Below are 17,184 nucleotides of genomic sequence, written 5' to 3' on the forward strand. Positions count from 1 at the left end.
CTGCAGTTTGGAAATATTTTAAATTAGAAAACAAGAGCAGTCCAACAGCCACTTCTAATATATGCAGTGTATGCAATTCATGAGGTGGTAGCAACAAAGCTTTGATACTGTGTAAGCTACCAGATGTGATTACAGATGACATTACACATTACGACAGTGTGATTATCTGTACAATCATATTATGACAGTGTGATTATCTGTACAATCTCCAGTGCCTGTTTCCACACTCTTCTTCTGTAACACATGCTGCCACTGCTGCTATTGCTAGTGTAGCATCTCATAAGTCCCATGTCGAGTCCCAAGTTTCTCACTTGTAGTTGTATTTTTTAGCATCAATCGCCGTTGTGCTGAAGATGGTGATGGTTGCTTGCAGGGAATGACCAAGTTGCGTAAATCCATGCTCTGTGAGCGACTGAACTGAAGTTGAAACATAAAAATGGCACATGCTGGCATCTTGAATTAAACGCGAACCACGCTAAAGTGCAGGAAATAGGTTTGTATGGCAATGATATTGATTGCAGCTTGTCCTTGACCTAACAAAAAAAAAAACATTCTAGCTCGTGGTTGTGTGTGTGTTTGTGTGGATGCCTCTTCTTTTTGAAACAACCAGCCTATTGAAATCCATTGTGTACCGTGATAATTGTGACAAGCTTTGTGGGGAGAGATGCTCCCATTCTGCTGCTGTTGGATGAATAAACGCAGATGTCAACCTTTTCACTGTGATTCTCACCTTGTCCACTCATTAGTAATGAAAACAGTTGCCTTTTGTTTCACGTTGAATATTCCTTCATAGGAACAAAGGCACAATTCACATTCATCCTGTGATGCAGATCTCGGCTGATAAAGCCGGGCCAGCGCTGTCATGCTCTGACCTTGCTGGCCTGACTCTCAAAAGTGTTTGGTTAGCCGGCCGCCACTCAGTACCTAATAATGAACCTGAGCATGAAAAGTGCTTCTGGGAACTTTATTTGGATCTCTTAGCTGACGTTAACTTCTTTCCAGATGGAGGTGCATAAATACACATTGGTGTAGCACTTGGGCTCCAAATTTCCTTTATTTCCAGTCCCACTGTCTTTGCCAGGAGAAACGTAAGACCCTTCGTCTTCCTGTCAAGTGTCTGTTGGGTGAGGAACTTGTGAACTGAAGAGGCAGACGTGCATTATCAGGGTTCTGACCTGCCCCAGCCCCTCTTCACTTTCTCTGCCTCTTTCTTCTTACCCGTGTGGAGTGACAGCCTGTCACTGTGGGTGCTCCACAATACGGCTCAGACCCCCTGACTATTGTGGCGCTCAGAAAAAGCATCAAGGTCTTCCTCTCTTTCGTTCACTCTTTTCTCTCTCTTTTCAAAGCAGAGAATCAATCAGCTGTACACAGACACACATACATACACACGACTCACTTCTTTTCCCTTCCATCTGTCTATTCAGCAGCCAGTGATCATTTAGACTTGACATGTATTGTGAAAAACTGAGCTGCTCTGCCTCTTTCTTCTTCTCTTTCTTTCACTCCCTTTCTCTTTCAACTGTCTGTCATTAATGTCCAGGTCTTACAATATACGAATAGAGGAGAAGAAAAAAGCGAAGAGTGAGGGATGAATTGATGGATGGGAGGATAAGCACTCAGTGTCCTTTCTTTAAAGATTTGTTATTGTACAGTACTGTCTCCCAGTCATTTTTGGTTGGTGTTTCAGTCTGAAAGCCCGTCCACGTGCTCTTTTGTATGGGAAAGCAATAAGGCCCCATTGAATGAAGCTGAATGGACCTGCCATCCTTAGGGGCTGAGGCCTGAGGACTCCTATTCTTTAGCCCCCAATCTAATTGGAGCTGAAATGAAATGGAGGTTTCTTATGAAAATAGGCTTTGTTTGGCCGCAAGGCTGGTAATTCATAAACAATAAGCAGGGCCCCATTGTGTAGATAATAATATATTCATGCTGCTGGAGATGGGGAGAAGGCAAGCAAAGGCTGAGGATATATAAGGAGGATAGTCAGAGACAGGGATGGAGCGTGGAGGGATAAGAGGGAGGGGAGGAGGAAGACTAGGGGCTAATAGCAAATAGTGGGTCAGAGAAAATTGGTAATGGTCGGGTAGTGGCAGAGGACTTATTAGAGGAAGTGAAAGGACTGAAAGTGGGCAGGAATGAAAGCTGAGTGGGAGTTCGGTGAAAGTGACCGGAATAGAGGAGATAGACATGATAAAAATGTGGCGAGGAGGGTGGTAGATTGGGAGATGGTTTTGAGTACCTCTAAGCCTACAGGTGACTGGTTTGGCAGCAGAAGGGGAGGGGGGGGCAAGTGAGTGAGAGTATCACAGAAATTGAATAGGTTGCACAGTGCAAATCTGTGTGGAGTTGAGAGTGGTGGAGCTGATAGAGTGGATTGGTCAAGTGCAGAGACAGAGCAGAGCAAAGCAGGCAACGTCTAACAGGCGAGGGGGGAAGAGGAGAGAGGAGACGAGCGTGTCTGCGGTGGTATAAAACTTACAGGAGGGCTATCACCGCGTGGAGACACGGTGGGTAGCTGAGGACAAACAGATGAGCTTATACGCCACTTTGATGCATCAGCCTATCTAGATTATCTCACTGCAATCGCACAGGTCAAAGCTGCGTCTGTGAGGTGATCCTCAGCTGAGTCTGCACTCTCTTAAAGAAATTAGTTTCTCTGTTCGACATTCTCAGACAGCAGGACCAAAAAAAAAAGTGCTGGACTTAAGTGCTCTCCGGGGTGATCGACTGATTGAGGGAGACCCCGCTTCCTGTATTTGCTCTGAGCAGCTGTTACAGTTGATGTTACAGGCTTTTTACCATTTCATTGGGGAGTGATCTTTACAAACTGTAGGACTGGAAACACTCATTCATCTGGATGCTTCAGGAAAACCCTTCATCTGTGCTGCAGCCTTGACTTCCAGTTTTTAACCCTTTTTTTCATAATTTTTTTGGACAGTTTTTTGTGCCAGTGGAGGCAGAGGATTTTGGAGACTTGAATGCAAAACTGAAATTGTAAAACCTCTGATTTGATTTCACTGCCTAAAAGATAGACGTGTTGGCTAAAGGTGAGTAAACCTGAAATGGCTCCTCTTAGGTGGACTTGAACTGAGTTTGTGTGTGTGTCTGTCTGAGTGTGTCAGGGGTCCAGAAGGCTCACAGCATAGAGGAAAGTACAGTGTGTGAGATGTGTGAGACGTCCACATAGTTTAGTTGTGGTCCAGTCTCCAATAACTACTTGCTAGGAAACAAGAAGTGATTCTGTTAACACTATGTGCAACTTCTCAGCATAGTTGTACAGGTCTAAACTGAGACTAAGACTGTGGACTGAAAATGTCAGACTTAATATGATAATTGCAAACATTTTTTTAACGTTGCTATTGTGCCGACATCTTTAAACACCTGTTCCAGCATGTTTTAACTGCGCACAGCTTTGTTCTCCCTCTGTGTGGATGCTTAGCCGAGTGTGGAAAATCAAATTTGGTGTAGAATAACTTGTTATATAAGTAGCTATGCTGTTACAGGAGAGGATCACTTTGCATCCTCTGAAGAATGCACAACACGAGTTATTTTCAAGCTTATGACGTACATTAAAATGTTCTTGGTATAAATGTTTGTTACTGTTGAAAAAAAAACCATATTGTGATTATTAACTAGAAATCATGTAAAAGATGTAATTAGCCTTGTTTTTGTTGTGATATAGGTGTGTTGGTGTATTGGCCAAGAGGTGGTGGTATTTACTTGGATCCAAACATGTGATCCTTGGGCACCTGACACCAAGAGTTTTGAGGTTGAGCCACTAGATGTCAGTATTTATCAATGTATGTAGCATATCATGCTTTTCCAACATCCAGCAGACTAAAGTCAGCTTCAAACTGGAGGCTTGAGCTGATGTTCCCTCAGTTTACTTGGCTGTGTGTACACAAGACGTTTATGCAAAATTATATAGATCTTGACAATGTGACGATATAAATGTAACATTAAGGTATCACGAAGCAGTAGATTTGTGCTAATACCCTATAGCATTGTTTTACTCGTTTTTGTATTTCAAACGAGAACACTAATTTCACTAGCAGGCCGATTAGTCTAAAGTCCTTGAAAAAACAGAGAAACAGTTTTGGCTTCAGCTAAGAATGTCAGACTGGAAATCTGAATATTTGATTGCACGTCACAGTAAAGGTTAATGCATGTATTCTGAACCATATAGTTACTCCTACCACGAGATGGCAATCACACATAATGAAAATCCACTCAACTGTGTGTGTGTGTGTGTGTGTGTGTGTGTGTGTGTGTGTGTGTGTTGGGGTGGCATGGAAGAAGTGTGTATGCTCTCCACATACATGTGTGCGTATACCAAGATGTCTTTACATCAGTGTTTTGGATTTGTTTGTCTCTATCCTACGTGCGTGTGTTTGTGTGTGTGTTTGTGTGTGTGTTTGTGGTTTTTCATTACCCTGCAGTATTATAGTATATCTGTGCGAGCGGAGCTGGAAGTTTCCCTGCTGGAGGTCCTTGTTTGTTTTGTTTATTTGCATGCAGCAGAGTGGTTGCTGGCGGTGCTGGTCACTACAAGTGGCTGGCATTTGGAGCCCGGTAATCAGGCTGCGGGCAAACTGGGTGGCAGTGCTCCGAATGGTTTGCTGGAGATTATCCCAAAATTATCCATGAATTATCCCCCAGAATTACGCCATTCCAGTCAGGCCTTGTCCATTGATGGAACTGGGAAGAGGGAGTGTGTTGGACGAAGAAATGCGTGTGTGTGTGTGTATTGCATGCGTTGTGAGGGGGAGATTTGGATGGAGCAGTATTGGTGTCTGTGTTATGGAACGTGTGCCTGTGTGTGTGCGTGTGTGTGTGTGTGCGCTCTATAATGATTCTGGCAGTGTTGGTACATTGGGGTAATGGAGCATGTTAATCCACATCAAACAGCCATTAGCGGCAGATTTTTCTCATAAAAGTCACTAGTTACAGTAGGAAGGACACAAAATTACTATACATCTAGCAACCTGTGAACATTTTTATTTATTTTTTTTTACTCTCTGTCGGCCAGTGCTTTGTTTTTTCCAAGAGGCATTTTTTGTTGTGCCAAAAAGAAACAAATGTGCTCAAATGTAATGCAACAGAAGTTTGGCATCTAGCCCTCTAACTAAACTATCATCAAATCCCTAAAATCTACAGCAAACTGCTGTGTAAATGTTGTGTGTGTTAATGTTTTTTTTGAGGGGTATTTATTTAGAGCTACAGGTTTTCATGCCATTTGGGGCATTGTATTAAATTCATTTCTGTGTGACTGCTGTCACTGCACATTGTGCTGTCATTAAAGTCTGGGTAGATAGGAGGGACTATTTGCCTGCTTGTGTGTGGCTGCTGAAGCCCCAGGAGATGAATAGTGCTGGTGAACCTCTCTGCGATAAGTGTTCGGTAAACAGGTCAGTGGATTGTCCTCCGAAGCTCAATCTGAGCTATTTTCCCCGGCTGAGAACACAAATTATCTTTCGTATTCATCCTATAAACAGACCACCAGTAGCGCAGACTCCACATAGTTTGTTGTTGCTGTGTTTGCGTGCTCAGGCACCCTGTTTTCCTGCGCTTTGGCTGGACACAGAACCACTTGTGCATGTGAACCACAGTATGGGATAACACATACACAACAGTCAAAGTCTAAGGGCAGCACTAGTGAACAGATGAAAGCACAACTATTGCAGATGAGGAAAGGAAAGGAAACAATGTAGAGCTGGTGCAAGTGGAGGATCACAGTGAAACACACACGGGCAAAGTAGAGGAAAACAGTAAGAGGCAGAGGGGCCAAGGGAGGGAGAGGCCAAGGTGGTAAAAGGTTAAGTACCCTTTTTTATCTTTTTTGGATGCTGTACTTCCTGCAGGGCCTTGTTCCTTGACCCGCTGGTTAGAGGAGGGAGGAAAGAAAAAATTGTGAGACAGGGAAAGAGGGAGAAAAGGCTAAAGCTGCATGTGAGGTTGCAAGGTGAGAGGTGGAAGAGCTAAAATGGGAGGAGTATTTGCCTCTGGCTGATGGGGAACAATTGGACCCACAAGGAGGCTCACGCACACACACTCGAACCAGAAACAAAAATGGACATCTCTCTCTCTCTCTCTCTCTCTCCCTCTCCCCCTCTCCCCCTCTCTCCCCCTCGTTCTCTCTCACATACACACACTCTCACACTCTCAAATACACACTCGCACACGCACTTAGAACTACAGTCCCAGCAGGCTATGAACTTCAGTGCAGTTGTTGCCATGGCGATACACTGAGTTGCTGACCCCCCGACTCCATTTTTCCTGCAGCTTGGCTATTGAAAGAGATGATTGACAAGTGTCCAAATGTCAGCCGACCCAGCCGGCCAAACAGATAGTGGGGGGTGTGTGTGTGCGTGTGTGTGTGCGTGCATTTATTTGTGTATGTGATACATATATGTGCATCGAGTGCAGGTTGAGCAAGTGCTTAAATAGCAATCACAATAAATTGTATCTACCTTGATGGTAAGAATATATGGAACATACAAATAACAAGAGATCTGCACAAACACACTGAAGACATTGTATTAACATGTGCTCGCACATATACTGATCTGAACAAAGGAAGCTCTCCATTCAGTGAAAAGCTGGATTGGTTGGTGATGACTATTGAGTTTTTAGTGTTCAGTGCTCTGCTGTGTTGTGTGCATCTCTGATGAAGTGAATCTGCATGAATCCACTTATTCATACATTAAATACAACAAACAGTAGTTTACATGGGGCAGTGAGTCTTACACAAACAGTTCCATGCTGTCTTGTAGGCTTTTGCTTATTTCTGTATATTTTTTTCCTGCCCGTACCTCTGGTTTTTTGTATGCTCTCTCCCTTTTTCACTGTCTCATTGTCCGCAGGCTTAAAGGGATCGGTCTTATCTTGATCACCCACAGCAACACATTAACCTCTCCTCTCTTATCTCTACACTGGTCATTAGTGCCAAAACCCTTAACGTCCTATTGACAAGGGGCACCGAACTCTGCATCTGTGTGTGTGTGTGAGTGAGTGTGTGTGCGCACGCGGTGAGTTATCGTAGGTGACATGTGGTTGAGATCTGCTGAGTTGGTGATCTGAGCAGATAACATTAGCCTGTGTGTGTTTGTGTGTGTGTGTGTGTGTGCGCAAACTATAGCAAGAGGGAGTGAAAGGGAAAGAAATCTGTAACATTCCTTGAAAAATGTGTTTGTGATTATGAGGAATCACCCAGAATTTAACTGCTGATAGTGGATATTTATGTGCTTTCATTGTAGTCTTTAGTGATCTGGACATCTTGAAACACCTGGTTGATAAGTTTCTGAATTATTTACTAGGTAGAATGACACAAATTCTGCTCAGTGCAGAGTATATTCAAAATGAGGTCTGAATTACACTGCTCCCGCCTGAATAGCTTGCTGGAAAATGCTCAATTCAAAAGCTTGTCATCAGTTTTGCTATGAGGCCAATGAGGGAAAATAAAATGTACTTCCTGTCTCCAATGCGACAGTATTTGTGTTATATGGGTTACTCCATTTGCTGCTGAAGGAGCATTATGCTTCAGCTCAGTCAAGCAGCTGCCAGTAGCAGGTGTATTGCAAATTAAATCATTTCAATGATATCATATCTTGACACCCAGCAATCAAATCACTTGTAGCAGCAACATTAGCACCTGCTTTAAACGCTCTACGTACATCCAAAGGGTCTTGAAATACAACAAAATATATGTTCACATAAATGTATTCATTCTTTGCTTTATTTATTCAAATTATTGTAATTTCAAATAAAGAAAAACAAACAAGAAATATTGAATTGCGTACGTTGGTGTCTCATCTGCAGACATATAATCATTAAGTCATTCTGGCTGAAAAAACAAAATCACATTTCTGATATAATATTTCAGAGAAATTTAGGCATTTAGTGTGGAGTTAAATGTGTGCTAGTGTTTGTCGCTAAATGCAGTACTTATCTGTCTGTCTCTGTCTGTTTTCTGTCTCCTCCTTGCCCTGTGTGTTAGTGGGGCTGACAATCTAACAGGTTAAAAGAATAATTGCAACTCTATTTACCCCAAACAGCCTCTCCTCTGCACATAATTACATCCACACACACACAGACACACTATCACATACTGAGGCGCACTCACAGAGAGAGAGAGGGAGAGAGAGTCCCTGCGCTAATATTTAGGTTGTAACAGTCATGTGTTTGAGTGAACCCTCCTCTTGTCCTCCTCTTCAACGCAAAGCACTGTTAACCACCGGCACTCACTGGGAGAGGAATACACCCCGCATTGACCGTGCTCATCGCGTTGTGGGTGTGGATGCGCTGTATGTGTGCGTGTCTGTGTACTGTATGAGAGAGAGAGAGAGTGAGAGTGAGGGAGAGAGATGTGTATGTGAAAATATTATGACAATACCATCTTCCAAGGTGAGGGGCTCTATAGCGAGTGCATGTATATTTGTTATCAAGGAAAACACTGTAAATAATAGGACTGCAACTAATCCTTATTTTCATTGTTGATTACTCTCTTATTTTGACTAATTTACTGAGGCTTTAATCTGTAAAATGTCTGAAAAATTGTTTATTTTCCCAAGTCAGAGGTGAGAAACATTTAAAAATACCCACAGACAGTTACATGAAAAGGAAATAACAGCTTTAAATATGACCTAAAACAATTAAGTGATGCACTACTAATTGTATATATAAATTAATACATGTGTATGTTCACAAACTAAAATGAGTTTATAACATTTATTGGTTTGTTGTGCTCATTTTTAGTAGCGTAATGCCTTAATAATTGTTATTAAATGATTATGTCAGTGCTTCTTAAAATGGATGTGTGATTAACTCTCTATTGGCTCAGTATATTTACACAAACAAAAAATTTGACTGGCTTGTATTGGCTGTCGATGCGCTTATACACATGAACATACAGCCAAAACAAGGACAACATAGTTTAGCAAAGATAAACCTTTAACTGTTATTTATGACAGGAAGGTGATAAACTGCATACAAATAATAACAAATAGACATATAATGTCTGTATACAGGTCAAACTGGATGTTGCATGGGTTATATAAAAATGACATAGTGTTATTTACAGTACATGCATATACGCACATCTATGTACAATACACTGTAAAAGTCTACTTAGATTTGCATTTGGCAGTGATGGGTAATATTTATGTTATTGCACAATTTGTATATTAAACTGTTATTCATATATATACTGTATGTGTCTGATTTGTAGATTTAGTTTTAATAGACAAATGTAAACTTTATATTGAGACACTGATGCTTCCAAGGTATGGTCCCTGTATTCAGTCTACAGGTGTATGATTTCAGCCTGCAGCTCATCGCTTGCAGTGCCCGTACCCGGACATTGGTGGCGCTGCTGCTACATTGTGATTAATGACTGTTGGAGCTATACTGTGGATCCACTCACAGCCCGGCATTACATTAGCAGACATTATCTAAATACTCAACAAAGTGAAATTGAATTTAGGACTCCATCTCCAGCCTCCCCCCCCCCCTCCCCTCACTCTCCTCCCCTTCTGCTGGTTCAACTGGCCCGTTCTAGGATCCCATTCTCTCCTTATTGTTGGCGCGACTCGAGCAGCATCCTCTACTCCTCATCCACTCTCAAATTGAATCAGTCTCAATTTGACCTTTTATGTACCAGAATCTGCTACAGATGTACAGTATGTGCATGCAAGTAATGTTTGACACGTGTGTGTGTGTGTGTGTGTGTTCCCATATGTGCCCCCGTGTCAGCTTGCATTGCTTACAGTGAAGTGGGAAACAGCATCTCCCTATTTGCTGCAGAATAGACCAATTAGTGTTTAGCAACAGAGCAGGAACCCATGTGAATGTGTCATTGATTAGCAGGATTTGGCTAATCATCACATCTCATAAACTCACCCGCTAATGTCAGCTGGATCTCCTACAGTACGCCTCCTTCTCCTCGCTCAATCTATCTCTCCATCTCCTCTCCTTCTCCTTTCAGCTCCCTCTTCCCGTCTGTCTTTCCGCACTTGTCTTTTTGCCCATCTGTCTCCGTCTGTCTTCTCTCCCTTCCTTCCCCTGTTTTTCTCCCCTCTTCTCAGTTTCTTCCTTCCTCTCTTCTTCTTTCTTCTACTTTTTTTCCAACACTGGAGGGTTTACAGTAGAAGGAGCTGAGTGGAGGCTGATTTTCCTCCTCATACATCAGGAAAGGAGAATAAGAGTCTGCACTGCTGATGATCTATAAAGGCAATATGTACTCTTTTATCTTAATTGTCTACTGCTCCGAAATATATTTCACCAAAGAGCTCGGTTCTCTTGACCACTGCTGGAAAAAGCAGCTTTTCCAAAAAACTATTAAATTGTTTAGTAACCTTGTTTAATTGAAACCTTCCTGTGATTTTTGCCATTTTAGGTTAAAACAGTGAGAAAAGATATGAAGTGGAGAGGATGTAAATATCTCAGATCGAACTAAATTTTAAGACCTTGGCTTCAGATGGAGTCGGGCAAACTGACAAAATAACAGTATGTTTATGAGTTAAAATTAATTTTTTACATTTTTAATGTAACACATGCAATCTCACATGCTTTCAGAAAATGTTAATTGTTATATTACAGGGCTGCAGCTATTATTCCCATTAATTAATTTGCAGATTATTCTCTTGATTAATCCATTAATCCTTTTGTATATTAGATCTCAATTAATAGAGAAAAATGCCATATACACTTTCTTAAAGCCCAAAGGTGACAATAAATTGAACCCCAAAACCTAAATATAGGCTATTGACTTTAATATCACATAAGACAAAGAAAAGCGGCACATTCACACAGTTTAGAAGCTTAAATGATTAATCACTTATCAAAATAGGAGCCGAATATTTTTCTAATGAGTGACTAATTTCATAACTAGTATATTTCCTTGTTTTATTTGTTAAATAACACAGAAGTTAGAGAAGAACCCTTTACTATTGTAGAAATTAAAAATTTGACAATAATGACCACAGTGTGATTTTGTTTGAATTTTAACTGGATTTGATAACTGAGTTTAAATCTTCAAGTAAACTTGAATCGAACCACCTAGTTACATATTTACTGTACTGGCTGTGATACGAACAGGAAGAAGAGTCCTTGATTCATTTCATCTCTCTTCTTTAGAATAAAAAGGAATTAAATAAGTGGTCTTGGAGCTTTGTATGTCGTGTAATAGGTATTAGTTATCATATTAATTAGCATCCATTTGACACAGTATGGTGGCCAGCTGGGAACACGAAGGACGACGTGTGCATGTAAGTGTGTGTGTGTATGAGTGTGAGAGAGGTTGCAGCGTTTGATTTGTTGTGTTGCTAATGTGACACTGATTATACAGGTCAGAGTAAAACAAAGCGCTGAGACGCTGCAATGCTAATACAGACGCTGTGATAACAGGGTTGTCATCACACACACACATACACATGCTCTCTCAAACGCAGATAGATATACCTCCATGTGAATGCATACGCTTGTACATATGCATATGTACACATTCTTGTGTCCTTGTGAAACACATGCAAAGACACACTCAACACACACATTCACAGGTCATGGAAAAACATCTCACAATGACTTCAACAAACCGCACTAAGCCTTTCTTCTTTTTTTTTTTTTTTTCTTTTTTTTTTTGGTAAGAGGTAGACTGTTGCCATGGAGAGAAGAGGTTAGTGAATTTGACCTATGCTATCATGTTAGCTTTGGTCCCGCAGCTGTAATTTCAAATGAGAAAAAAAACCGTGTTTCTCACTGAATTGATTTATCCCTATGTTTATGAGTAGATAAGTGCAGTGATGCTTAGATGGAGGGTTATTTTCATGGTGTGACTCTTTTGTGTGTATTGTGTTTATCTAGGCCACAGTTGATGTAGGGAGTACTGTAGCTCTTTTTATTTCTTTGTGTTTGTGTGTGTGGGTTTTTTTGTATGTGCGCCTGCTATTTGTTTGTGTGTGTGTGCGCCAATCTCCACCGCAGGTACGGCAAAGGCATGGGAGACATTGTGGTTTATGAAGAGCGGTGCGTGATCAGACTGCACTGCAGCTGTAACAAAATCAATTACAATAACATGGAAAAACTACAAGTGACTAAATAACATACATATTTTTTCTGATTTAATCACAACATAACCTGTTCTTGCATTTAAACTGAGCCAGTCTTGTGGCCTGGGTTCATCTTGATGCAGTCAGAAGAAAATAAAATATATCCTGTATTACCCGCATTATCAGCCAGCTTTATATCATCTGACACTATTAATTCATAACAGGTGTGTGTGTGTGTATGTATATGTGTGTGTGTGACATATGGAAGATGACGAGAACAAATAAGCAGTCAAGATATGGTCATCTGTCTGGGTTTTGGGATAATTTGCCAGGGAGGGTGTGAATATTGGTCGAGATGGGCGGGGATGTGTCAATCACGACTTTGACAGGGTCTTGTATAGGTTGTCATGTTGCCCGGCAGCCGAGGCAGAGGAGCCACGGACCCGGGGGCCAAGCAGGGGTCACCGTCTGCCCTAAACGGTCCCCTCGACAGCATGGGGTGTAGATAGGCGAGGCATTGCTCCGAGGAGGTCAACCCAGGGGTGATCCAATTCTCTGTGTTTGGGCGTCGGGAGATTGTGTGCTCACCTCTGTCAACCCCTCCACATACAGGTCAGCAAAAATAAGATGGAGAATCACAACAGCAGGGAGAAGGGTCGACGTGAGAGTATAACCTGTGTGTATGTGCGTGAATGTATGTTTAATTCACCAAACAACAAGGTTGTGTCTCTTCCATCCTTTCGTCAGTCATCTGTACAGGCAATGTACTGGACACCAATGTGCCTCTTAGTTCTCAGTTGACCCTTAAAGGCCCCAGTGGAGATACTGAGGGGGTGACTTTGCTCCTGCAGCCAGGGAGACTTCCATATTCATTGTTTCCTTTTTCTTCCCTTCATATACCTGTTATCTCTCTTTCATTGTCTGTCTGTATGTCTCTCTCTCTTACTATGTACTCTCAATCTGTCTTTCAACTTTAGTCCTCCGGGACACTTCTCACCTTGCTTGTATATGCTGAGGATGTTTAGGTGTTAGGTATTCCTGTGCGGCCCTGTTCTTATTGGGGGTATAATACAAATCAATCAAGTGCTGTGTCTTTCAGGGTTTTGCTTTAACTTCTGTAAGGGCAACAAAGTGAACACTTTGTGTTGGAGCACTTGTTAAAGATGTAGTAAGTCCTTCAACCCCAGGATATTAGGGGCATATTATGACTGTCATTGAGGACTTATCCACAGCAAATGTAAGTATCATATCACATCTTTACTTAAAAATGTGGCTTTTAAATGTGTGAGGAGATCCTGTTCTCTCTGTGTGTGGGTGTGTCTGTGTGTGTGTGTGTGTGTGTGTGTGTATCAGGAGAGCCAGTGCGAACTACCATCTGGTAGTGAAGGCCGGTGGACCGTTGGAGTCCTATCCCTGTCAGTGGCAGCTGTGTGTGTGTGCGTGTGTGTTTGCATATATATGTGAATGCATATGCACAACACTATGCATGTTTGTGTGTGTGCGTGTGTGTGTGTGTGTGTGTGTGTGTGCTCACTAATTACGACTGTCATTGGTGTCACAGTACGATCACACTAGTAACTGTCATCATGCGTTGACACGTCTAGTGTCTAACCAAGTGATCTCTTCCTGCCTCCTGTGGTTTGGCAACAGTGAACTTCTTACTGATTTTGTACAGTCATTACTGTTGAGTGGCCATAACTTCATTTTTGATTTATAAAATGTAACACTAGTAGTTTTACCACTAGTCTAAAACGATATTCACTTTATTATCACATAGGACAAAAAGCAAACAAATCCGCACAATTAAAAAGCTGGAAGTATGGACTGTTTGGCATTTTTTGGCTGAAATATTATAAACGATTAGTCAATTATCAAAACAGCTGTCAAACAATTTTCTTCTTTTTTCTATCATTGTCACAGAATATCTTTGCTGGTTGGACAAAACTGTATGAATTAATCACTTTGGGTTTCAGGAAGTTGTGATGGGCATTTTTCTCTATATGTGACATTTTATAGACTAAGTGATTAGTCAGTCCAGAGAAGAACTGACTGCATCCCCAGTGGCTGAAGGTACCGAAACATGTGACTGATTTTGTGAGCACTAATGTAAACGACTGCTGAGTAGTTCACATGTATAAACTTTGTAATGTCTTTGTTATGTTGGTCTTATTTGTTGTATCCCGTGAACATGGTCGTTTATAAGGTTATTTTAAAAGAAGACACTGTATGCATGTAACAAATGGAAACTGGCTTTGAACAAGAAAGTAAACAGTGCAGAAATGGGAACACAAGAGAGAGAGAGAGAGAGAGACAAGTGATAAGGTTGTATAGATAACAAGGACATGAGGCTATAAAGGGAGTTAAGCTACAGAAATGCAACTAAGTATGTTAACTGCGTTTATTTGAGTAATAATTTTGAGGTTATTTTATGTATTTGCTTACTTTCTGGTGCTTTAATGTAGTTTGTGTATTTAAAATATTAAATGAGTTTAATGTATTATTTTTCCTTCTGATTGTTTAATTTCCATTCAGCTTGTAGGTTGGTCTACAACTACAGGGAAACAGAATAAAGGATATTAAGGCCTGTGGCCTCATAGGCCTGAGTGTTCTCCTAGCGGAAAAGCGCTGGCAGGGTGCGTGGAGGAAGTGCTTGTGTGATGAGAGGAAATAATACTGCATGTGGGTTTTATTCCTATGACAACATATCACCACTCTGACCAGTGCTACTGTACGATAGTCTACCGTCGTCCCTTTGCTTTTGATTAACTATTTGTATCTATTTGTTTGACGTTTTTTCACTATGTTCACCAACTGGAGGATGCTTGCCCTTATGTTTCTACAATTGCGCTTAATGTCCCTGCTGTCACTGCTCAGCCTGACAACCGTAGAGCAATGTGGGTGCATAACACAATCTGTCCCAAACAATACGATGAACATCATGTCTGTGTCAGTTCAATGTCCGGCCGACATGCTCAGCGCTCCCTCAAATGGGCTTTTCTGTCTCTGCTGTTGTTGTTTGTATAATCACTATAAAGACTTGCTTCCAAATGCGGGTGAAGATACAAGGCAGGATATAAATGTTGGTCTGATCTGCAGTGTAATGTCCAGAGCACTACAGATGAACCATGCCACTCCAAACATTGCTTATTGATGCATTTGAAGCAGTTACTGGTGGACATGATCAAAATCCATATATGAAAGATTAACAGGTATTGATGGAGATGTGGATGTAGAAAATCAAAGATTGTTTATGTGAGCTGCTGGATTATATTATTATAGATTACCTCTATCTATCTATCATTCTATCTATGGTTCTACTGCTGTACAGTCAAGTATCACCAGCAACTATCCAACACTGTTATATTGTCTGTGCCCCCTGATGTCACTCAACTAGCACAAGCTGTTCAGGAAGGTATAATAATGAACTTCCGATGCCAGAGCCAACAGGGTTCAGTGGTGAGCCAATTCATTTTATTGCCCGTAACCTGCATCACCTGAAGTAGTATGTTAGCGGTACAGCTCGTAAATGCCTAGAGGCACCCTCTTCAGAAATGATGAAAAAGCTTACCCAGATACCTGGAAAAAACTCAATCAACGATATTGCCAGATATTTGTTATTCAAACAGCACTCAGACAGCTATCAAGCTGGCCAGAAATACAGTCTAAAGATGCTGAAGGAACTTTGAAGTGCATAAATGCTTGCATACTAGCTATGCCTCATGCAAAGGCTCTGGAAATATCAAACAATTGTAAAGAAAATCAAAGACTGATACAAAAATTGCCTGACTCTGCCTGAACTGCCATACCATCACCATCTTCACTGATCAAGTGGTACGCTTTTAACTGCAAGTGGGTGTTTTTTTTTTTTATTGTAACAAGACTAACCACCAATTGTAAACAGTGAGAAGGTGTCTGGTCTCTGTGTGAGGAGTTACAGCTCTGCAAAACACATCCTGATTACTCTGTTTAAACTGAAAACATTTGAACCTGTGAGACAACCGAACAGTGGAGTCACGCTCACCAGTCATACATGAAGTTCTGTCGCTCTTCAATTGTCAAGCAGGTCACTTGATAAGTTACATCTGTTTTAGAGCATTAGATAACAAACAGCTCACTGAGGTCTGACTTGGCCACCTCAAGATTAAATTCTCCAGATATGAGATGACGTTTGACATCATCAAAAGAGATCATGAAAATGGCATATACCACATCACGACATTTATCGGCCAAACAAACCTGAAAAGTTGTGTATTGTCTTTGACTGTTTGGGTAAGCATAAAGAAACCAGCCTTGATAAGCACCGTCTGTCTAGACCAGATCTGACGAGCAATATAACAGTTGTCTTTGTATGTTTTTAGCAGCATCATGTAGCTTTGATGTGTGACAGAAAAAAATCAGTTCAGCAGCAGTTTCAAGTCCAGTGGAATGATCGCAACTCCCTCCACTTCTTAGGGTGGACATATTGATTAACAGTGACATATTTATGGGACAGTGTCTTCCCCAGGATGTGCAAACTATGGCTTAACACATCAAGCCAAAAACAACCCCTTGCTTTTCCATTAGGTGCCCAGTTCATCGCCAGAGGGAGTTATGAGTGCAGAGACAGCAGTAAAAAGGTATACAGCTGGCACAAGTTTGTACGTTTGTACTGTTCTAACCAGCATACTGCATCAGAACATGCAGAAGACATCAAAACAAAGGACTTTGCTTTCAGTGAGACATGAATGAAGAGAGCATTAGTTATCCACTAGTAAGGGATTTACCTCACATTCAACATCACAATGAAACCAACTTAGACCAACTCCTCTATTAAAGACACCCTGGGATTTGTTGCCCTCTTATCTTCTACAAGAAATGTGTCATTGAGGTACTGGCTGGTGTGACCTGAACATCAGAGACCGTGTGGGAGGTTTTGAGAAATTATCTTGTAAATCTGAGGAAAATACTGATCTTGTTTATAACAATCTTGACAAGTTCTTTTGGACAGACTATAAAGTCTTCCCAGGTTACATGAATAATGAAGAAAGAAGTATTCACACTTTTGTTGCAAACAGGGTGCAGAAGATAATACAAAACACCCCAATGGCAATGGCTTTATGTCTCTGCGAATGAAAACCCTGCAGACAACGCTTCCAGG

Source organism: Pempheris klunzingeri, chromosome 10 (assembly GCF_042242105.1).
Source record: "Pempheris klunzingeri isolate RE-2024b chromosome 10, fPemKlu1.hap1, whole genome shotgun sequence".
Taxonomy (NCBI): domain Eukaryota; kingdom Metazoa; phylum Chordata; class Actinopteri; order Acropomatiformes; family Pempheridae; genus Pempheris; species Pempheris klunzingeri.